Genomic DNA, 23,793 nt, shown 5'->3' on the forward strand with positions numbered 1-23,793 from the left:
GATAAATGTCCAAAATGCCCTTGACACCATTCACAGAGTCCCATTGAAACGCCATAATCTATGGATTGAGAGATTCTCTTCACCAAAAAAAAATGGGAAGTCAATGCATATATTTTTTTTCAAAAGTTCAATAGTTACAAAAGGTCACAAATTCTATTACTATCATTCCCAGCCCCCACATATTTCAATGATTGTACTAAGCAGTGGCCCATGTGTTGGATCACCCAAGAGATAACCAACCCAAACGTCGAAATGGCCCATGTGTTGTTGGATCACCCAAGAGATAACCCAACCCCTTAAATTTCACCTCTGCTCAAATGGTATCTACAATTAAGAAATATTACTACTACTCCCCACATTTCATTCTTGCTACCCAACCAAAATGAGCAAACGCTTCTATAGTAAAATTGTGAAAAAAAACACAGATCCATACCCTTTTCTTCCCAGAAACATCAGGATTAGCAGCTGCGAAGTAAACTAGTTATGAAAGTATCCATAAAAAAGTTCTGAAGTTCTTAATTTATTATGATTTTCGATAAGATCTAAAGTTTATTACTTTTACAAAAATATGAACTAAAAAAAAAAAAAAAAAACAGGGAATATCTATCTACATCACTGAATAACCAGGACCACCACCTCCTTCTGGCACTGTCCACTGAATATTCTGTCTTGGATCCTTGATATCTATCACATGCCTGTGAAAAGTTCAACTCACAAGACTTTAGAAGCTTTCAGAGGGATGCATAACTTGAAACAAACAATGTAGAATGATTACTTAGAATAGAAATTTAGGTCACCAATTTTAAAATTTTGTCCAAAAATAACCACCAAGCATCAAAATTCATGAAAATTAATATCTTGAAAGGAACCTGAAAAAATCATCCACAAAACCTTATTCCATCGGAGTAAAATTACCTGCGGTTTTCAAAGCACACAGCTAAACTGCTAAGATAGTTTTACTAATCTGCCTCAACCATTTTGATCTATTTTAGAAAAACACAAATATGCTGGTCAATTCTAATCAAAATAAAAACTCAATCATAGCAGCTATGATGAAAGTTTCAGCAGAAACTAATAATAGCATTCCAACTGCAGTAAAACTCAACGGATGACCAAAAAAATGTTCTTAATTTCTCAAACTTAAATCATAATAAACTCAACTGCAGGGCTTATCCTCTTTTAACCACTTTAACTCCCAAGGAATTAAAAAGGAAGTGAGAAGCACAATGCATGCTGCACTTGGCCATTCACAACAGGCAGCCTGTATCTACCATGTGGCAACTGATTTCGTGGTCAAATTTTGGGGGAGGTGGAACCACTGTTATACATAAACGTGACCAAAAAGATGGTCAAAATTAGAAGGAAAAAAAATCAAGGTATGAATAAATTTAACAGTTGAATTACATGTGGAGGAGTACAAAAACAAGATAAGCAACACAATTGAGTTGGACCACCAAATTTTGACATGTTGCCAATCCACAAGCATGGTTCAAACCTCCGTTTCGCATCGGTACGAAACCATGTGTCGACACCAAAATTTACCATGTTTCGATCGGCTTCAACACGTTTCAACCTGATTTTGACAGAAACCTGGTTGGTCCACACCTTTATATTCACCCAACTTGATCGAAACTTGTTTTGACAAGTTTCAAAAGAAAGGGTGCTGGTTTCGTGGGTTTCAACTACAGGGAGCTTTTTTGCCAAAAAAAATTTACTTTTTGGGCAAAATAGTTCATCAAACATCTCTTTCTAGCATTCTCCTACACAATCAACCTTGCTAAAGAGTGGATTTGGTGCTTGAAGCTTGAAGGTAATACCAATTTTTCCCCAAATTCAATTTTTTTTTTGTACAATATACTAGTAAACATGGTAGATTTGTTTCAAGAATGATCCAATCTACGACTCCATGTAGTCGGATAATTTTTTGGGTTGTTGAATTATATTTTTTTATTTTCTATTTAAAAAAATGCATCTTCCCACAACAAATTTTTGAAAAAACACACAAGTAATATATGAAGGATGGAGTTCAATTTAATATATGTTAAGACACTGTTGGCCGATCTACGGCTTGACGGTGTCACGATTTTTACTGTTGTTTTTTATTTTTATTTTTCAAAAATAATTGCTAAAAACACCCAAAAAAAATCAGAAGAATATTCTATTTTAATTTAAAAAACGAAGAAAATTAATGAAATATAGGAAATAAGTTTTCAGCGGATTTGATTAGTAATGTGATGTTCTTTAATTAATTAATGGTGTTTTTGTTTAGGAGCCATATTTGAAGTGTACATGTTAATAATATTTGTGTTCTTGTTGCAACAGTGTACCAACTAGTGATGCATAATAGAGTGACTGCTATGTGTGATGGTTGGACTAGACCCACTAGACAGTTCATCATCAGCTTCATGGTATATTGTGATAGGAAGACTGTGTTCCTCAAGTCAGTTGATGCATCCAAGGAAAATAAGGATGCAAAGTACATTTACAAGCTGTTGAAGGAGGTGAAGGACGTGGGGGTGGAGAATATGGTATAGGTTGTCACTGACAATGGGAGTAATTTTAAGAAGGCAAGGCAAAAATTGATGAACAATCTTAGGTACTGACTCTTTTGGATTCCATGTACAACCCACTACATCGATCTCATGTTGAGGACATGGGGAATCTGAAAATTGTAAAAGAGGTGGTAGAGAGGGCAAGAAAAGTGACCACCTTCGTCTACAATTATAGATTTGCAATGCAATTGTTGAGGAGCAAGTATGGTGGTTACTTGGTGAGGCCAGGGCTGACACACTTTGCAACAAATTGGATTGCTTTGAAGAGTTTCAAGACGAAGAAGTCTGGACTTAGGTTCATGTTTGCTTCAAAGGATTGGTTTGATTGGGAGGAGTCTAGTTCTCAGCCTAGGCCACCATTGCTAGTGACAAGTTCAAGGATGACCTCAAAAAGGTCATAAAGATCTTAGATCCGGTCGTCACTGTGTTGAGAATGGTGGACTCATAATAGAAGCCCACCTTACCACACTTGTAGGCAGCTATTGACATGATAAAGATGCAGGTAGAGACAATTTACAGAGGGGTAACATAAGGATCATTTCCACTATCAGGGATCACTAGGAGATAGCTCATGCATCCACTATATAAGGCTGGTGAATTGTTACTTTATTCACCTCAATTCAACTTGTCAATTTGTCATTTAGTTTTTTATTATGGTTCTTTGCATTATTTTTAGCATACTATTTGAATCCTAAGTACCAATACAAGCATAGACCTGTGATGAGACAAGATCTGATAGAAGCAGTTCACACAGTAGTGGAGAGGCTTGAGCCAGATCCAAATGCTCAGTTGATTATCAATCAAAAGGTGACAGTAGGGCATTGTTTGGTAGTTAAGAACTTAAGCAATTATAATTTTGGTATTGATACTAACACTGATACCAATTATTGAATGGATACAAATGAAAGTATTCCAGGATGGCACTGGGAGTTTTGGCCGGTTAGTGTCTGTTACGGCTCGAGATGGCACTGCTACTAGTTGGTCCAATCACCTTAGTCTTTTCATTTATATTTAAGTATGCACCATTATTTACTATTACCTAACAATACTCTTCAATGCTCTTATGCAGCTGAATGATGGTTGCAATATGGAAGAGATTCCCCAACCTGACCAAGATAGTAGTTAAAGTGCTTTCTCATACATGTTCCAGCATTGGGTGTGAGTGCAATTGGAGTACGTTCAACCTCATACACATGGTAGAAGATCTTGGCAAGATCTCAAAAACAACTCGGTTTCGCCAGGACTCGAGATGAGACCAAAGGCAATACAAGAAAACAGCAATACCTCGGTTGAGATCTTGGTATCTCGCTGAGATCTCATGAGTTATCTCGGTCGAACCAGACCAACTTTAAGTCACTTAAATACATTCTCTCAGCGAGATTTCGACCCCAACTCGAAATCTTGCTCTGTCTCGCCTCTCTCGGTCTGCTATGAAGGGAAAACACCTATTTGGTCTACTTTTTTTTCGGCAAATCTCACCTCCAAGTTGGGACTAAAGCTTGTAGATTCAACATTGAAGCTTCAACAGCAAGAGAGGGAGTTGCATTGCATCTCAAGAACACTTTTAGGTAAAAATTACTTCTCAAAAACAATATTTTTTCATGAAAACACGATCAATACTTGTTTGTTGACTATGTAGTTATTATATGTGATACAATGCCCACCGACCTATGGATTGATGGAGGCGAAATTATTTTTCTGTTTTAAAATTACAAATTTATTTATCTGTAAAATAAAATGATTTTCTTGGGAAAATATATGGTTTATACTCATTATTTACTCAATTTAATATATGTTGGGTCTACGACCTCACGGTGTTGGTTTTTTTTTTTCAATTAATAAACTATTTATTTTAATTTCTGAAATTTAAAATATGTTTTAAAAAATTACAGAAAAATACAAAAAAAAATAGTGAAAAATATCTGTTTTGTTTTGAAAATTATTTAAAATTAATGAAAGCATTGTTAATGCATTTAAATATGGAAAGTGATGACTCTTGTTCCATCCATTATAATTATGTATTACTTATGGTATGATTATTTATAAAAAAAAAATTATACAAATTATTTTAACTAAGAAAAAAAATACAAGAGGTAAGGGACTACTAGATAAGATTAAAGCAGTATGCCAAGGTTTAAGACTGTTGCAAAATGGCTGAAGGTGGAGGTGGAGATATAGCATAGCTGCATGGAGAGCCAATGTCAAATTATAAATACTAAAGGGGCTACCAGATTAAAGCAGCGTTTGGCTGGTGGGTACAACAATGTGGCCAAATGCACACAAATTCCTTATGCGGTGCAACAGAGCTTGTCTAAACACTTAAAGGGAGGAGGATTAAAGAAGGCAGAAAAGCAAAGGGCAGAGGAAGAGTTTCATGAGGCAGTCTTAGAGAAACACCCACAGCCACAAGATAATGAGTACATGGCCAGGCGGGAGGATTTTGAGTCACAGGCAGAGTTAAGACGATACTAGAAAGTCTTGGCTGAGAGTCAGATGACAACTGAGATGAGAAGGGTTAAGGCTGCAGAGATGTGCGGAGGAACAGGTGGCTCTGATTCTAGATCAGTTGGATCAGATGGACGACCGGCAGGGGAGAGGAGGATGAAGCAGAGACAGGGGGATTTGCCTTTCAGGAGAACCTAAAGTGTGAGGGGAGCTGCACCCTCATCCCACCCCCACCCTTCAATCCTGATGATCCCATTGAGATTCTTTCACTGGACCCCTTATATACAGTCAACAGGACACCAAACAAAAAGCTATAAAACAAACATGGGGTGGTTGGAAAATGCAAGTTGGTGATGCAATGTCCAAGTCCTTCTATAATAGCATCCCAGCTAATGCTGCACAGGGGACATATCACCACTTACCAGGCTATGATCGACACTGCTAGGAAGGCTGGCCCAGGAGTGAAAGGGCCCACTCCATGGGAATTGAAGAATGTGTATTTGCCCAAGCAAAAGCAGGAGCTTGAAGAATACATTAACTTATTAAGGCCTAAATGGGAGAACTATGGAGTTACTATTATGTATGATGGTTGGATTGGACCTACTAGACAGTTCATCATCAACTTTATGGTCTATTGTGATTGCAAGATCATCTTCTTAAAGTCAGGGGACGCATCCAAGGAGAAAAAGGATTCCATGTAGATATACAAGTTTGTGAAAGAAGGCCACAAAACATTGTCCAAGTAGTGATGGACAACATGAGTAATTTTAAGAAAGCACGAGAGAAATTGATGAATAGAAAAAGTAAGAGGATGCCTCTTTTCAACCTATTGCGTTGACCTCAGGCTTAAAGACATGGGTAAGAAAACCTTGGTAGCGGGTGTGGTCGAGCGAGCAAGACAAGTGACCACATTTGTGTATAACCATGGATATTCTTTACAATTATTGAGGGAGAAATGCGAAGGGGATTTGGTGAGGCCTGGCATTATTCGATTTGACGGACAACATGAGTAATTTTAAGAAAGCACGAGAGAAATTGATGAATAGAAAAAGTAAGAGGATGCCTCTTTTCAACCTATTGCGTTGACCTCAGGCTTAAAGACATGGGTAAGAAAACCTTGGTAGCGGGTGTGGTCGAGCGAGCAAGACAAGTGACCACATTTGTGTATAACCATGGATATTCTTTACAATTATTGAGGGAGAAATGCGAAGGGGATTTGGTGAGGCCTGGCATTATTCGATTTGCCACCACTTCATTGCATTGCAAAGCTTTCAGGATAAGATGGTTGGCCTGAGATCTATGTTTGCTAGCGAGAAGTTTGGTTGGAGAGAGTCAGGGGATCTCCAGGGGGATAGGGCAGCACAGACTACCATCTCTAGTGACCAATGCTGGCATGATTTGAAGAGGGTCCTTCTTATATTGGATCCAGTGGTAAGGGTCTTGAGGATGGTAAACACAGAGAAAAAGTCGACCTTGCCACATGTGTATGCTGCCATGAAACTAATAAAAGAAAGAGTGAGAGCAGTAACACTAATACCTAGAGATAGGAAGGGGTTTATCAAAATCATTGAGGACCAATGGGGGAGGCACTTGTCCCATCCACTACATAAAGCTGGTGAGTTTTATTTTTATACTTTTATATGTTTAGTCCAAGATATTTTACATTTGATTTACAATTTTACATATTCATAAACAATGACAAATTATTTATAGAATTTTCAGCATACTATCTCAATCCAAGGTATTAGTACACAAGTATGACCTTGGGCTGGATGATGTACTGGTAGAAGCAGTGGAGTTAGTGGTGGCAAAGTTGGTCCCTAAAGCTAAGGATCAGTCAAAATGCAACAATGAGGTGAGAGTTGGTACTTGGTACTTACTTATTAATAGTAATTTACTATATTGTGTACCAATCCAAGGCATGTTTGAAATGAACATAGACAAAGGTCTTTAAGGATGCAGGTAGTAGTTTTAGTCATGAAGCCGCAGTGGACAATAGACAAACTGCAAACCTTGATAGGCCCACTGCATTATTCGTCATGATATTATCTTGTCTCAATTTAAATCATGTACTATAAATAATCCTAATATTCTAAACTTCTAATGCAGGTGAATGGTGGGTCCTTTATGGGAAAGATGCACCTCACTTAAGAACGGTAGCAAACAAGGTTCTATTTCAAACTTCTTCCTCCTCTGAATGCGAGCACAATTGGGGTGCATTATCAATCTTCTACAGTAAGAGGCGGAACCAACTGACGATTGGAGCAATTAGTGTTTGTACATTATAACATGAGATTGAAGATGCAACACATACACCAAGCCATGAAGGGTGATAACATGCCAATCAAATTTGCCAATGTTTTCCAGATCGACTCAAATGATGAGGAGGATCCCCTATAACAATGGGTAAGGGATTGAGTTGAGCCAATTATGGATCAGGCTGGGGGTAGGTCAGGCCCAGAGATAGCTACTCAAATGGGAACTGACGTGGACGAGTATACGTCGTCTCACGAGGGCCGTGTGCATTCACAGACACCTCGACCTTTCGAGTCTCAAGCTAGTGGGGTTGATGAGAACCCAGAGTTGTCAGGTTTTGGGTACTAGCAGTGGTCATGATCATGGTGATCATGGTGATGGTGATGGTGATGGTGATGGTGGTTATGGTGATGATGGTGATGATGATGATGGTGATGGGGATGGGGATGATGGGGTATGTGCAAGAGGTATCACTACTAGGAGCAGGAGCCGGAGCCTGAGCCTGAGCCTGAGCCAGTGCGCTTCACAGGAGAGACTCAATACACGCATGCCACACAGGATGAGGACCATGGTGGACTTACCTATAGGAGAGGCTCACATCGCTGATTCACACCATCAACTGGGGAGCAACAAGATAGCATGGCTGACACGATCAGGAGCATGACTGATAGTATTGGAGGTATGAGTATGGAGAGTGGTATTCATCATGGGGAGCAGTGGTGTGCACCATCATCCATATATGGCACAGGGAGCATCGGTTCCTAGTATAGTCACTATACTGGGTATGATCAGTTTGGGGCCTTTGGCAGGCAGACTCTTTATTATCATTACCCTCTGCCTACAGTATGAGGGTCAGCTACACAATGAGTCTGATTTTGTAGAAAGCATCTTTAGGGTCCCGGCCCCCCAACCATACATGTCAATACCGGTTCAGGTTCCACGGGCACCATCTAGTAGCGGTGGCTCTCGATTGAGTTCCTTAGGTTTAGGAGATATATACCGTAGGTTAGGGCTCCTCCAGTATGCTGATTATTTGGTTTATAGAGCTGTTGTGGACGACTTCGAGTGTTTCTTCAAGCATAATATGTCATGGCCAGCCTTAGTGATTCAATCAAAGCAAAGATTGATTCAACAACAACATGGTCGTTTTGATGATCCGGCCAGACCCTCGTTTCAATACTTCAATACTAGGATACTCTCAAATGGTAGGATTTGTTACACACTTACACTTGTATTTGTTTAATCTATGTCTCTTTCCAAATTTCTAACAATTATTAACAAACCGCTGAACCATCACCATGTATAATTGTGAAATATGAATATGATGCCTAATGCTTAAATGGTTTATAGGTTAATGTTTTTTTTTTTGTAATTCCTAATGCTTATTTAAGTTGTTTTACACCTCTACTTTAATTATAGAGTTCTAAATATTTTGTAGAATAGCCTACGGTAGACCTCACGTACGTTGTAAACTACCAACCTAGGGTCCGAAGTTAAAATACCATTTTGGGTTTGAAGTTGTAAAAATTAATGTTTCCATTATGTTTAGAAAGCCTAAAATAGGGCAGGTGTCGAGTTTCAGGACCTATCTTGGCCATATGGCCACCGAAACCCACCACTGAGTTGAGACGGAGAAAAATATACTATCTCGTCAGGATCTTGGCAAAACTCGATTTCGTGGCTTAGTGAAACCAGGGACGAAACCAAGTTCTAAAACCTTGCTCATACATGAGGAGCACATATGCCTTGGCAGGAGAACGATACAAGCCTAATCGATTTGGCCGAAATCTTCCAAGTAGAAGATGAGGATCCTCTTTATGAGTGGGTCAGGGATCGAGGTGAGCCTTTGTTAGATGAGAGTTGAGACTGGGGGTCTACCCAACAACGAGATTGCTTCACAGATAGGTGCTGATGTGGATGAGTAAATGTCATATGGCAACAGAGGGCAGAGTTCACTTAACCCCACGTCCATTTTAGGCCCATCCTGCTCGTGGGGGAGATGATGAAGAAGAGGAGAGGTTCTGTTCCTCGAACGCCACTCACACACCTTCCCCTACTCGGGGTTATGATGATGATGGTAGTAGTGGTGGTGGTGGTTGTGGGGATGATGATGGTGATAAATTAGCAGCATTCCGTGAGGACCAAATGATTCGGGATCCAGCTCTAGAGCCTTAGAGCCACGGTGATTCACAGAGGAGACTGAGTTCACTCATGCCATGCAGGATGAGGAGGCAAATGGAATGAGCATGGATATATCAAGCTTGTCTAGCATAATGGAAGCCATGAGTTTGGAGGGGAGTAGAGGATTTAGGCATTGGCGCACACCATCCTTCGTAGAAGAGAGCCACAGTCCAACATATCATGGTGATAGTGGCTTCGAGAGCGTTGGATCAACATCACATATTGGATATGGACCGTATCATGTATATGCTAGTAGACAATCCTTCGAGAGAACCGGTTCATTTGGATATGGTGGTGGCCATAGTGGATCTTCTGCTTCATTTGGATATGGGGTGGGTCAGGTGTTGGGTTATCTAATGTCGATAGCATCTTCGAGTATCTGGCCCAATCATGTATGCCGGCTCCACCTTCTTTCAATCTCGGTGAGCCATTCCCTAGGTTGGGATACCGCGAACATGTTGATGATGGGGCTTATAGGTGGGTAGTAATGCACTATCAAAACAATTGAGCCAAAAAAAATGTCATGGCATAGATGTGTTGCATTCTAACGAGCGGCTATGATACCATGGTACACAGCTCGTGGATTGGACCCGCGAAGAAACTCGTCGAGGAATTGAGTGGTGAGTATTGTATTATCTATCATGTATGTTTGTTTTAATGTATGGTTTGATTGTTTTAATAGCTTATTTACATTTTCAGTAGTTTATCTATATGTTGACTTAGTGTTTATAATAAGGCTAGTGTGCAAGATCATTCAACGTACACAAGCAAACTTGGGGCTGACTGAAACCAGCCTCGAAACCGAGATTTCGATCCTTGGTTTCAGTACAAAACAATACATATAAAAACACTACTTCGAAATGGGTCCAAATTTTGATTCATTATGGGAGTTTCGTGTGGTTTTTTCTGTTTGAGTAGAAAAACTCCAAAAAAGAACCCAGATTTGGTATTTTTGGCCAAACCACCTACAGTTCTTGGTGGAACAAAGGGTTGGGGACTACTACAACACATTACAATGACGATTTGCCCCATTAGAGCAAGATTTGTGTAAGATTCAAACTTAGAGGTATAACCTTTTTCCCCAAAGGTTTTGAACCTTCCCGGAACTCTGTGTAGTAGTGATATAGAGTTGGAGGAACGGTTCCACAGGGGTTTTTAACCTTGGTTATACACTTGTACTTGACTACTTGAAACACTTGTGTTTGTACTAGTAACACCATTCCTAATGCATATTTTAGTTGTTTTCATTGAATTTTGTGTGTTCCAATACTAAATTATTTGTACAATAGGCTATATTTGATAAAGTATACAGCAAGGTACAACATACACTACCAACCTAGGGTGAGAAACTGATGTCAAATTCTGAGAGCAGTAACAGTCCTCTAGCCATTCTCCCTGTTAACGCTGGCTTTTCAAACAAGTACTTCATAGGGTCCATTTTTTAGATTAAATGGATGGCATGTGACACCATATAGTGCCTCAATCTCTTGGTTGCCCATACTGAAGCAGTGCAGGTTTTCTTCAGGGGAGTATAATGAAGTTCGTACTCCAAAAACTTCTTGCTTAGATAATAGATAGCATGCTATCCACCATAGTTGTCAGGGCATCGCCTTGGTCACCTAGGCGGATGCCTTAGTCGCCTAATTAGTGTCGCTTTTCTTTTGGACCCTCTCCAACGCCTTGGGTCACCTAGACGCCGTGACAACTATGCTGTCCACCTTCTTTCTTGTCTTGCTGGGCCAGCATTGATCCCATGGATGACTCTCCCACAGAAAGGTATAGCAACAACGGTTCTCCTAAAATCGGGGGAATGAGAACCGGTGGACTCAGCAGATATCCTATTATTTTTTCAAATTTTTTTGATAAAGGAGATTCCATTCTTTTGACTGGTCCTTTTTTAACAGCTTGAGAACAGGTTCACATATGGTAGTTTTTTTTTTTTTTTTTTGATAAGTTACATATGGTAGTTAACCGTGCTATGAACCGACTTATGTATTGAATTTGGCCACGAAACCCCCTGATTTCTTTTTCTGTTTTTGGAGCTGGCATTTCTATTATATTGCCTTTATTTTGTCTGGGTCCACCTATATGCCCCTTTCACTAACTAGGAATCCAAGGAGTTTGCCTGTTGTTGTGGCAAATACACCCGAACAATCATTTTGGGTTTGTTTTTTACAACTTAAAAGTTCTAATTTTTTTTTTTTGGTGAATAAGAAATTCATTACCAAAGAAGAAGAGAAAGAATATACAAAAAGCAAAACCCAGCCTCTACAAAGGGGAAGAGGCATGGGTTTGTAAAATAGAAGTGGAGAGGCCCCAAGTTCTAATATTTTAGAAATTTTAAATTAGGTTTCCTTGAAGTTCCATGCCAAAATATAACCATTTTACTGCTGAAATGTTCAAATGGCCAAACAAAATGGCCAGCCGAAACGTGCAAAGTTTCGGTTGAATTTCAGTTGTAACCTGAAATATTTCTGTTTCGACTAGAGTTGAAACCAAAATCTCGAACCTTGCTGTCAAATTAGGGGTTCCTATATGGGGGTTTTTTTTTTTTTAGTTGTTTACTTCTTTCCTATTGGCTGGGAGCTATTCCTATGGTCAATATGAATATAAATTTATTTATGCCGTTGTAAGGCTCAAAGAGCCCCATTTTTTTATTTTTTTATTTTTTTATTTTTTTGAAATAAAGTATGGTTGTTGCCTTTATTGTCTGTGGTGATTCAGAAAGTTGCTGTGGTGATTCCAGTGGTAATATCCCTTCTTCTCTTACAAACTCTGTTCCTTGTTGCTGGATTTCAGGTCAGTGCATAATCTAAAATTCCTATAATCTTCCATTCTGATCTTTCAACTCTTATCCCTGTTTTCCTGGTTCTAAATCCTTGTTGCTCTCTGACACAACTTTGGGATTAATTGGCCTTGTGTCATTATGACCATAGCCACTCTTTATTTATAATAGAAGACAAACAGTACTAGAATGTTCCAAAACAAATAATACCAACTATACCCTTGTACCCACGTTACATGCATATCACAACACTCCCCCTCTAGTTGGTGCATAGATATCACACATGCCCAACTCGCACACGATTAGGTGAAACAACTTACTACTCAAACCTTTTGTAAAAACATCAGCTAACTGATCTTCTGACTTAACAGAAGGAACACAAACTCCTTGATCCAGTTTTTCTTTAATGAAATGACGATCGATCTCCACATGTTTCGTCCAATCATGCTGAACAAGGTTGTGTGCAATGCTAATAGCCGACTTACTATCACAGTATAGCATCATAGGCAACGATACTGGCACACCCAAATCCCGTAGGAGACTGCAGCCACAGCAACTCACAAGTACCATGTGCCATGGCCCGAAATTCAGCTTCAGCACTAGATCGAGCAACAACAACATGTTTCTTGTTTCTCCAAGTGACAAGGTTTCCACCCACAAACATACAGTAACCAGATGTAGATGTGCGATCATCAGGAGAACCAGCCCAATCGGCATAAATGAAAGCTTTAATGCACGGATGATTATAAGGAGAGAACAAAACCCCTTGTCATGGAGCAGACTTTAAGTAACGAAGAATACGATCGACACCATCCAAGTGAGTGGAATAAAGGTCATGCATATATAGACTTACTGAGTTCACACCATAGGCAATGTTAGGCGGAGTGTGTGAGAGATATATGCAGCCACCTATACCAACCTCTGATATCTGCCTTTGTCAACCGGTTCACCATCCTTGCTCTTGAGATGGACATTAGCTTCAATAGGAGTATTTGCAAGAGTGCAGGGTGGCATCCTAACATTCCTGCATGAGAGAGGAGATCACGAGTGTAGCGTACTTCCTGTGAGAGAGAGAAATCCCTCTGGTGGACCAAGCAACTTCAATGCCAAAGAAGTAGCATAATTTCCCAAGATCCTTAATCTCAAATTTCTTACCCAAGTAAGCGTTCAACCGGGATATTTCGGAAGGATCACTTCTAGTAACCACAATATCGTCGACATAAACACTGAGGACTGTGATCTTATCCCCTGATCGTTTGATGAACAGAGTGTGATCAGCATTGCATAGCCTACTGACACCATGGCTTTGTGAAACCTTCCAAACCAAGCTCTAGGCGACTGTTTCAGCCTATATAGCGCCCGCTTCAATTTGCAAACTTTTCCCAGAGTTTTCTAGTAAGAAAAACCAGGTGGAATCTCCATATAGACTTCTTCAAGTTCACTACGAAGGGAAGCGTTCTTAATATCAAGTTGTTGCAAATCCCATCCCAAATTGATTGCACAGGAAAGAATGACTCGAATGGTATTCATTTTCTCCACAAGAGAAAAGGTCTTTTATTAATCAATCCCATAGGTCTGGATAAATCCTCTAGCGACAAGCCTGGCTTTGTATCTGTCAACAGTTCCATCCATCTTCTGTTTCACTGTGAAACCCACTTACAACTCACAGGTCACTTATTTGGAGGAAGAGACACCAACTCCTAGGTATCATTTTGTTCAAGTGCCTTCATCTCCTCAAGCATGGCATCTTTACACCGAGGATCTGCAAGTGCCTCCTGTCAGTTCTGAGGAATAGAAACAGAAAACAAAGAAGACACAAACACATGATAGGAAGGAGAAAGAAAGTTGTACGAAACAACATAAGATATAGGGTGTTGAATACATGCTCTTGTCGCTTTTCGAATAGCAATCAGTAAATCAAGAGAAGGATCATCAATACTAGAAGGAAGAATATTACCAGATGAAGTAAGACCTAGATCAAGGGAGGATGTTTGGTTAGGTAGAGTTGCTGCAAGTAGGTAGGCACACTGGTGGTGGTTTCAACTTCTTGTTTCCGAGAATAGACCCTCAAAGATGGTTGGTTGTGGTGTTGTGTCATTGGTCAGTCCTCTTCCCTTATCTCCCCTTGAACAGAAATGTCCTCAACCAACGACTCATCCAAGAGACCGTTGTTAAGAGGAAACGGTGCCGGCATAAGCACAGGCACATCTACACCAAGTATACCAAACTTCCCCTGAAGAGTGTCGAAGAAGAGTAATAGGCCAAAGACCCATGAAAAATCACATACATATTAACCAATACACGTTGAGTGGGTGGATGATAGCACTTATAGCCCTTCTGGGTAACTGAGTAAACAATGAAGATGCACTTGAGACCCCAGGGATCAAGTTTGTCAAGTAGACGATGATTGCGAGCAAAGCAAACCCACCCAAATACTTTAGGAGGAACAATAAAAGATGCATAACCGTAGAGAACATCTAGAGGAGACTGAAAATCCAAAACCCTAGTAGGCATCCGGTTATGAGATGAACAGCGGTAAGAACAACGTCACTCCAATATTGAGAAGGGACATTCATGGCAAACATGAGAGAATGGGCGACCTCCAACAGGTGATGGCTCTTCCGTTTGGCCATGCCATTCTGAGCAGGTGTGTCAACACAACTAGTCTGGTGAATGATACACCTTGATCTGTAAGGTAAGATTAGAACGGACCTTCCATATATTCCTTACCATTGTCACTACGAAGAATCTTTATTGTGGCAACAAATTGGGTCTGAATCATCCAATGAAACAACTAAAAACAACGAAAAACTTCATTCTTATGATGTAACAAGTAAACCCAGGTACTGTGTGTATGACAATCAATGAAGGTCACAATCCATCTATAACCCGGAATAGAGACACACAGGTTAGAGCCCAAACATCAGAATGGATCAAATGAAATGCTGCAGTGCTTTTATTATTCAAACTTGGATAAATGGAATGAGTTTGCTTGGAAAATACACAAGCGTCACAAAAAAAAATGGTTCATATTACATTGCTAAAATAACCTAGGAAAGACTTTAGCTAACGTGCCAATGGGAGGATGACCCAATCTTCGGTGCCACTGATGCAATTCGGCCAAGGCTGATGGAGTAGAGTCCGTCTGGTGAGTCTAACAGAGAATGGATAAAACTGAAGGGAGACCATCCTCTAGCAAGTATAAACCACCCTGTACTCTGCCACAACTAATCGTTTTCCCCCTCTCCAAGTCCTAAAAGACACAATGAGACGGAAAGAAAGTGAATTTACAATTCAAATCTCTTGAGAATGAATGCTTAGATGATCATAATCGATCACCCAACCCCTTTATTTATAGTAAACAGAATTACACCTTATTCCCAGTCTAATTAGGAATGAAACTTACTCCTAATCAAAGTAGGAATGACTCCTAATCAAAATAGGACTAACCCCTTTACCTATTCCTATTAGGAATTCCCATTATAACTAGGAATCCCAAATTTAGATCGGTTAGGGGAAAACAATACAAAAAAAAAAAGGAAATAAAATAAAAGACAAAACTAATAAAACTAAAGGACTAAGTTACCCCTATCGGGTAATTTAGCCTATCTCAACACTCCCCCTCAAGTTGGAGCAAAGATGTCGATCATGCCGAACTTGACTAGATTTGGATGAAACAATTTCCCAGACAATCCCTTGGTGAAGATATCAGCAAGTTGATCAGCAGATGTCACAAAGGGAATACAAATCAGCCCATCTTCTAACTTCTCCTTGATGAAATGCCTATCCACCTCAACATGCTTGATACGAACATGTTGTATTGGGTTGTGTGCTATGCTGATTGCAGCCTTATTGTCGCAATACAGCATCATAGGAAGACGAATAGGAATACCAAAATCTTGGAGCAAACCTTTAAGCCATAGTAACTCACAAATACCTTGTGCCATAGCTCGAAACTTAGCTTCGGCACTAGAACGAGCAACCACATTTTGCTTCTTGCTACGCCATGTGACAAGATTTCCACCTACAAAGGAGCAATACCCAGAAATAGACTTGCGATCTACAGAACCAGCCCAATTAGCATCAGTGTATGCTTCTATCTGTAGATGACCATGTGTAGACAAAAAAATTCCTTTTCCAGGAGGTGACTTCAAATAGTGCAAGATACGAAGAACAGCCTCCATATGGGAAGAGTAGGGATCATGCATAAACTGGCTCACAGTATTCATAGCGATAGCAATGTCAGGACAAGTGTGTGAAAGATAAATCAGCTTCCCTACAAGCATTTGGTACCAGTCTTTATCAACAGGCTCACCCTCTTTCTCCTTGAGTCGAACAGTAGGGTCCATAGGAGTATCTGAAGGACGACAGCCTAGCAACCCGGTCTCAGCCAATAAGTCTAGGACATACTTCCTCTGGGAGAGAAAAATGCCTTTAGACGATCTGGCTACTTCAATCCCAAGAAAGTATCGTAGTTTCCCTAGACCTTTAATCTCAAATTCTTGTCCAAGGAAGGTTTTCAACCGTCTAATCTCATCACCATCATTGCCAGTAACCACTATATCATCAACGTAGACTATAAGAACAGTGAGTTTTTCACCAACCCTCTTTATAAAGAGTGTGTGATCAGCATTACTTTGCTTATAGCCCACAGAAATCATGGCCTTATGGAACCGGCCAAACCATGCTCGAGGTGACTGCTTCAGCCCATAAAGTGCACGCTTTAGTCTACATACTTTTCCTTGGTTTCTGTCACAAGAGAACCCTGGTGGAATGTCCATATACACCTCCTCATCCAGTGTTCCATTTAGGAAGGCATTTTTTACATCTAGCTGCTGCAAATCCCATCCAAGGTTGACTGCACAAGATAATAACACACGAACAGTATTTAACTTTGCAACAGGTGCAAAAGTTTCCTGGTAATCAATGTCGTATGTCTGAGTGAACCCCTTGGCCACGAGTCGAGCCTTATACCTATCCACAGTGCCATCCACCTTCTGTTTCACCACAAACACCCATTTACATCCAACGGTTTTCTTCCGAAGTGGAAGAACCACAAGCTCCCATGTGTTATTTTTCTTCAAGGCTTCCATTTCTTCCATCATAGTTGCCTTCCACTTTCCGTCTGATAAAACTTCCTGCCAATTGTTAGGAATACGAACAGAAGAAAGAGCGGAAACAAAGGCACGAAAGGATGGGGAAAGGGCATCATAAGAAACAACATAAGATATGGGATGCTGAGTGCAAGTTCTGACACCTTTGCGAAGAGCAATAGGTAAGTCAGGAACATTACCAGGTGGAGAGGCAGGTTCTGGATCCGGGTTCGGCAATTGGATGGGTACTGGAGCAACAGTTGATTGAACCTGCTTATGTTTCCTTGCATAGGTCTTCACATTACTGGCATCAATCCTCCTCTGAAATTCACTAATAGTCCTCTGGATAGGAGTCTGGACCGGGGTAGATTGCTCCCCCTGAATAGAAATGGTCTCTCTCTGTATAGGAACCTCTCCCCCTGACTCAGGGGGAGTACTAGGGGCAGGGGCAGGCCGAACTAATTCAGACTCATGGTAAAGAGACTAAAGTGGAGGTGGAGAATCACTAGTCAGCACATCTTCACTAACACTCTCCCCCTGAAGAGGTGATGACATATAATATGGAATACTTTCATGAAAGACAACATCCATGCTGACAAAAGTCCTGCGGGATGGAGGGTAATAACATTTGTACCCCTTCTGTGTAGCAGATTAACCCAAGAAAATGCAGCGGAGACTACGTGGGTCAAGTTTACCAGGGGACCGTGTATCAATGGCATAACAAACGCCGCCAAACACTTTAGGTGGGACTATAAAGGAAGAAGAGCCAAGTAGTAGCTCAATAGGGGCCTTGGAAAGAAGAACCCAACTGGGCAGCCTATTGATTAAATAGGCTGCAGTAAGGACAGCATCCCCCCAATAAAGGGAAGGGACATGGCGGGCAAACATAAGAGCCCTAGCCACCTCCATGAGGTGGCGGTTTTTCCTCTCAGCCACACCATTTTGGGCTGGAGTGTCGACACAGCTGGTCTGATGGAGGATTCCATGGGCAGCAAGGTATTTTGGAACTGACCTTCCATATACTCTTTCCCATTGTCACTCCTCAAAATTTGAAGAGTGGCATTAAATTGGATCTTAATCAATTGATGAAAGTGTTGAAAACATGTAAAAACTTCATTCTTTGTGTGCATAAGCTATACCCAAGTGAACCTAGAATAGTAGTCAATAAAAGTGACATACCACTGATGTCCAGACAGGGAAGCTTTCCTACTAGGATCCCACACGTCAGTATGAACCACATGAAATAAGGAAGAGGATCTTCTATTAGAAATAGGATAAGTGGAACGTGTCTGTTTAGCCAAGACACAAGGCTCACAAAAAAATTCTTCCTTATTACAGTCTTTAACTAATGCTGGAAATAAATGTGATAAGGTACCTAAAGGGGGATGGCCTAGCCTAGAGTGCCATTTATGTAATTCAGAAGAGAAAGATGCCGAAGGTAAAGCCTAAGTAGGTGTAGGATCGCCATCAAGCAGGTACAATCCGCCATGCACTTTACCCAATCCAATCGTCTTCCCCGAGTCCAGTTCCTAAAAAACACAGTGAGTGGGAAAAAAAGTCACTTTACAATTCAGGGTTTTAGTGATACTGCTAATGGAAAGAAGGTTAGTTGTAAATTTGGGAATATACAACACAGAGGACAGGGTAAGGGAAGGAGAACAACCAATGGATCCTTTCCCTGAGATGGAGGAGAGGGACCCATCAGCAATTTTAACTTTATCCTTACCAGAAGCAGGGGAATATGTATTAAAAAGGCTAGAAGAACCTGTCATGTGATCAGTAGCACCGGAGTCTATGATCCATGGAGTGGATACTACTGATGCACAATGACCAGCAAAAGAAATACTTGTACGGGCAAAGAAGGAACCTGAATTGGCAGCAGACGTAGTAGAGGCAGTTGATGTGTTCAACATACGACGCAGAGCCTGGAGTTCTTCCTGGGAGAAACCAATGTCAGCAGTAGGAGTTAAAGCTACACTTTCAGTATGATTGGCTTTGTTTTTAGTCTTAGCACGACCACGTTTGGCCTCGAAATCAGCTGGCTTCCCATGTAATTTCCAACACTGAGCCTTAGTGTGATATGGTTTGTGACAATGCTCACACTTAACAGGCTCTCTGGTAGTAGTAGTAGAAGCAACAACACTGTCAGAAGAAGCAATAGGAGTGGGGCCAGCAGTCTGTAAGGCTGATCTCATGGTAACCCTCCGTGTCTCTTCACTGTGAACATAAGAAAAAGTCTCCTCTAAAGTGGGGAAAGGAACCCGTCCAAGGACTTGCACCCGAATAGGGTCATAGTCATCATTGAGGCCAGCCAGGAAATCATAGACACGGAATTGGTCTACATAGGTGTGGTAGGCAGTAATATCAGCAGTAGTAGTAGGCTGAAACCGAGCATAGTGATCCAATTGCTGCCATAAACACTTGAGGGCAGCATAGTATTTGGTGACAAACATCTCCTTCTGAGTAGTGGTTTGGAGTGTCTTCCTGATTTCATAAACCTGAGCACCACTACCTGAACGACCATAAGTGCCCTTGACAGCTGTCCATATTTGTGTAGCAATGTCAAGGAGAAGATACTGGCTAGAGAGGTCAGTGGTCATAGAGTTCAGAACAAAGGACATTACCATTGCATCATTGGCAGCCCATTTAGTACGAGCAGCACCTTCTTCAGTAGGCTATTTGGTGGTGCCAGTAAGATGGCTAGTGAGTCCCCTACCAGCCACTGTTAGGGATAATGATCTGGCCCAAATTAAGTAGTTGGTGCCATCAAGCTTAATGGCAGCAGCATAGGGAAGAAAATCAGACCTTGTTTGATCTCCTCCAGAAGTAGCAGTAGTCATCTCTGAGTCACCCATGATTCAGCCAGGCAGAAAAAATCAGATCCGCAAAGAGAGCCTGATCTCAGACTGCCCTGTGGTAACAAAAAAAGAAGCTAGAAGACAGCAACAAACTGCCCTTAAACCAAAACCGAGAAGCAGGGTTTAAGAAAAAACCCTAAGAAAGGTAATCGATCTGGTTTTAGGGGTCTTCAAATGCTGAGAAAAAAATGCTGCAGATATAAGGTCTTCAAAGGCTGAGAAAAATCTGCATCGATGGTACTGATTGTTGATGAAGTAACTTCTCCAAAATATCCACACAGAGAACCAGCAAAAAAAAAACCAAAAATTGACAACCTGAAGGTATACCGATTGAGGAGGTGCTTCAATCTGGAGAAGAGAACCTGTGATAGCAGCTGTCCAATATAAACTGCAGGAATGGATCCCAATAATCAAACCAGTGTCAAATTGATAGAGGAGACTGATCTGCAGGTGGGGAGAACTCCAAACAAAATCGCAGAGGAATGTGCAGCAGCTATCGATCCAAAAAGCTTCTTAAAGCATTAAGGGATGAGGTGATTAATTAGGGCAGCATCTAAACAACAGATCACCTCATTAGATCTGCCCTAATTCAGAAGAAGAAACCAAAAAAAAATGAAGAAGATTGAGTGGAAGAAGGGGGATCGAATGAAAGAAAAAACTGAGAAAACTGAGAAAGGAGAGAAGGGAAAGAACCAGAAATCGAGAAAGCTGTTCTTAGATCAGATTCTGCTTTGATACCATGTTAACAGCCTTGAGAATGAATGCTTAGATGATCATAATCGATCACCCAGCCCCTTTATTTATAGTAAACAGAATTACACCTTATTCCTAGTCTAATTAGGAATGAAACTTACTCCTAATCAAAGTAGGAATGACTCCTAATCAAAATAGGACTAACCGCCTTACCTATTCCTATTAGGAATTCCCATTATAACTAGGAATCCCAAATAGAGATCAGTTAGGGGGAAACAATACAGAAAAAAAGGAAATAAAATAAAGGACTAAATTACCCCTATCGGGTAATTTAGCCTATCTCAACAAAATCTTTAGTGAGACTACTAAAAAAAAGAAAATTAGTAGAAAAATTAGGAACATGTAAGATGGATTGAAAATATAATAACGAACAGCAACGAATAAAACTCTTTCCAGACACAAAGGAGAAGGAACCATTTGCTAACCAAACTCTTATCTTTTCCTGGAGGAGTAGAATACAGAAAGAATAAGTTGGAAAAACCTATCATGTAAGCAGTTGCACCTGAGTCGATTATCCAAAGATGGGATACAACCGAGGTACAGTGACCACCAAAAGAAATACCTACAGTGTGGGCAAAGTTAGAATCGAAAGTGACTGGAGCATATGCAGAAATCAGTGGAGATGATGTAGGAGGCTCCAACTTGGTCATGAGACGCCAAAGAGTTTGCAGCTCATCCTGAGATAAAGAGGAACCTGTGATTGCAGTATCAGATGTCTCAGTGTGATGTGCATGAGGTTGAGTGGATCGACCCCAACCACGACCACGTGAGGTGGTTGGTCGGCCATGAAGGCATGAAGCTTCCAACAATGGTCATTAGTATAGTGCTCCTTACCACAATAATCGCATTTGACAGGTTCCCAATCAAAAGTGGGACGATCGCTTGGACGTGTGGAACCACCCCGAGACTGAGTACCAAGTCCAGAGTATAGGTCTGACCGCTCTTGTGAGAAGGGGTTACAACACCACAATACGACGACTATCCTCCACCTGTACCAAGCATAAGATTGCTCCAAAGATGGGAAAGGATCAGGCTGAGTACATGAACACGAAGCTGGTAGCATCCTTAGGACGAAATAGCCAGGAAACCGTACACTTTGAGCTTATCTTCACGTTTCTTGAAGCTAGTAGCATCCTTAGGACAAGTAGCCTGGAAGTCTTCATAGAAATCCAACTCCTACCACAGGCCACGTAACTTAGAATAATACTGTGATAGAGTCAGCTCTTTCTGTTTGGTCTCATAAATCTTCTTATGCAACTCATACCCTTGAGCATCATTCCAAACCTGAGAATAAGTCTCTTTAGCAGCCTTCTAGATCTTTGCTGCAGTGTCCACCAATAGATAACCCAGAGCACTATTAGGTTGCATTGAGTTAATGAGGAATGACATGTTGTTCGAACCCCATTTTTCTGAAACTGACCAGCAGTAGTAGACTTCTCAGCCTCGCTTGTAAGGTAACCAGCATAACCGCGTGAATCAATGGAAAGAAAGCATGACCGTGACCACAGCAGGTAGTTGCTTCCATCTAACCTGATAGAGGTAATAGGGAATGAAGGAAAAGAATTATGAGTTCCACGACCCACTCCTTCCATTCTAGTTGATGCAGAGCTTAGGTCAGACATTGGCACGAATCAAGGGGTTATGCACCGAATGTAGAATAGCTGCTAACACATGCTACAATACGAAATATGAATGAGCAGCAACCAAACACAGCACCAAAATCGAGCAATAGGTGCTGGAGAAATCAACTCATCACTGGTTCCGATTGCAATCAACAAGAACTCTCTCAGGTCATGCAATTGACTAACCTGAGAGGAAAACAAGAAGAGACCCTTTGCAGTTTAGGTTAGCACCACCAAAGAATGTAGAGGTGGTGATAAACCAGAACCAAGAGAGGGAGGCAGTAGAGAGAAGCATAGTTCTAAAACTCGTCTCGACTCGGCGAGATCTCGGCAAGTTTCTCAGTTTTCTGAGAAACCGAGACGAGATGGCATACGGTACATAAAAGTGCAATATCTCACCCAGATCTCAGCGAGATCTCGGATCTTGGGTCAAGATCTTGGGTTGACCCATGGAAATGACCCTTCTACTATGTATTTACTTACCTAACTCGACAAAACTCGACAACTCGACATATCTCGGTGAGATCTCGGGTTGACCCATGGAAATGACCCATCTACTATGTATTTACTTACCTAACTCGATAGAACTCTTATATGCTTGCTGTGGAGCACTATATGCAACATTACAACAACACTATGTCATGGGAAGACTATGTGACACTAGCAGGGACTGAATACTTGATTTAAAGTCATTTTATGTGATGATAATTGTAACACTGTTAAACAGTTTGATGTATCACTTTAACATTTCTAATTCTTATTTAAATTGTTTAGCTATTAATTGAATGTTTTGCTTGCTTTCTATTACTAAATTATGTGTAGAGTAGGGTATTACTAAACTTGAATTCCAAGTTTCAGACCTAAACTAGGTCTAAAACCCACCGAGTTGAGGCTTCTAGTCGGAAAAAAAAAATGCACCAACTTGGCAAGATCTCGACTCGACTCGGTTTTTCCAAGGGCTGAGTTGGTATCAAGACCCGAGTTTTAGTACCTTGGAGAGAAGTAGAAGCGAGAGAGTGAGAGTGGAAGAGAAAGGGATGCGAGAGAAGGAAACGAGAGAGAGAAGGGGAGGTCGAGATGGAGGAGTTCCGCTACGGGTACTAGGGTTGCGGTCCCAATGTGGATCGGCTCTGATACCATGACTCAAGTCTGGGATTAATTGGGCTTGTGTCATTATGACCACAGCCACTCTTTATTTATAATAGAAGACAAACAATACTAGAATGTTCCAAAACAGATAATACCAAC

At 40.8% G+C, this 23,793-nt stretch overlaps 1 protein-coding gene across 3 annotated transcripts in view; it reads right to left on the reverse strand.

The window, feature by feature from the left end:
* Nucleotides 1-383: 383 nt before the first annotated feature.
* LOC122639533 (electron transfer flavoprotein-ubiquinone oxidoreductase, mitochondrial-like) overlaps nucleotides 384-23,793 on the reverse strand; it is a 34,209-nt gene continuing 10,799 nt past the window's right edge. For 2 of the 3 annotated variants that reach the window (XR_006329528.1, XM_043832395.1), the window contains exon 5: nucleotides 384-695. The gene's annotated coding sequence lies outside the window, so the exon portion shown is untranslated. Of the gene's footprint in view, nucleotides 720-23,793 lie in introns of all 3 variants that reach the window. The other variant, XM_043832396.1, reaches the window with a different exon arrangement.

Source organism: Telopea speciosissima, chromosome 9 (genome assembly GCF_018873765.1).
Source record: "Telopea speciosissima isolate NSW1024214 ecotype Mountain lineage chromosome 9, Tspe_v1, whole genome shotgun sequence".
Lineage (NCBI taxonomy): Eukaryota > Viridiplantae > Streptophyta > Magnoliopsida > Proteales > Proteaceae > Telopea > Telopea speciosissima.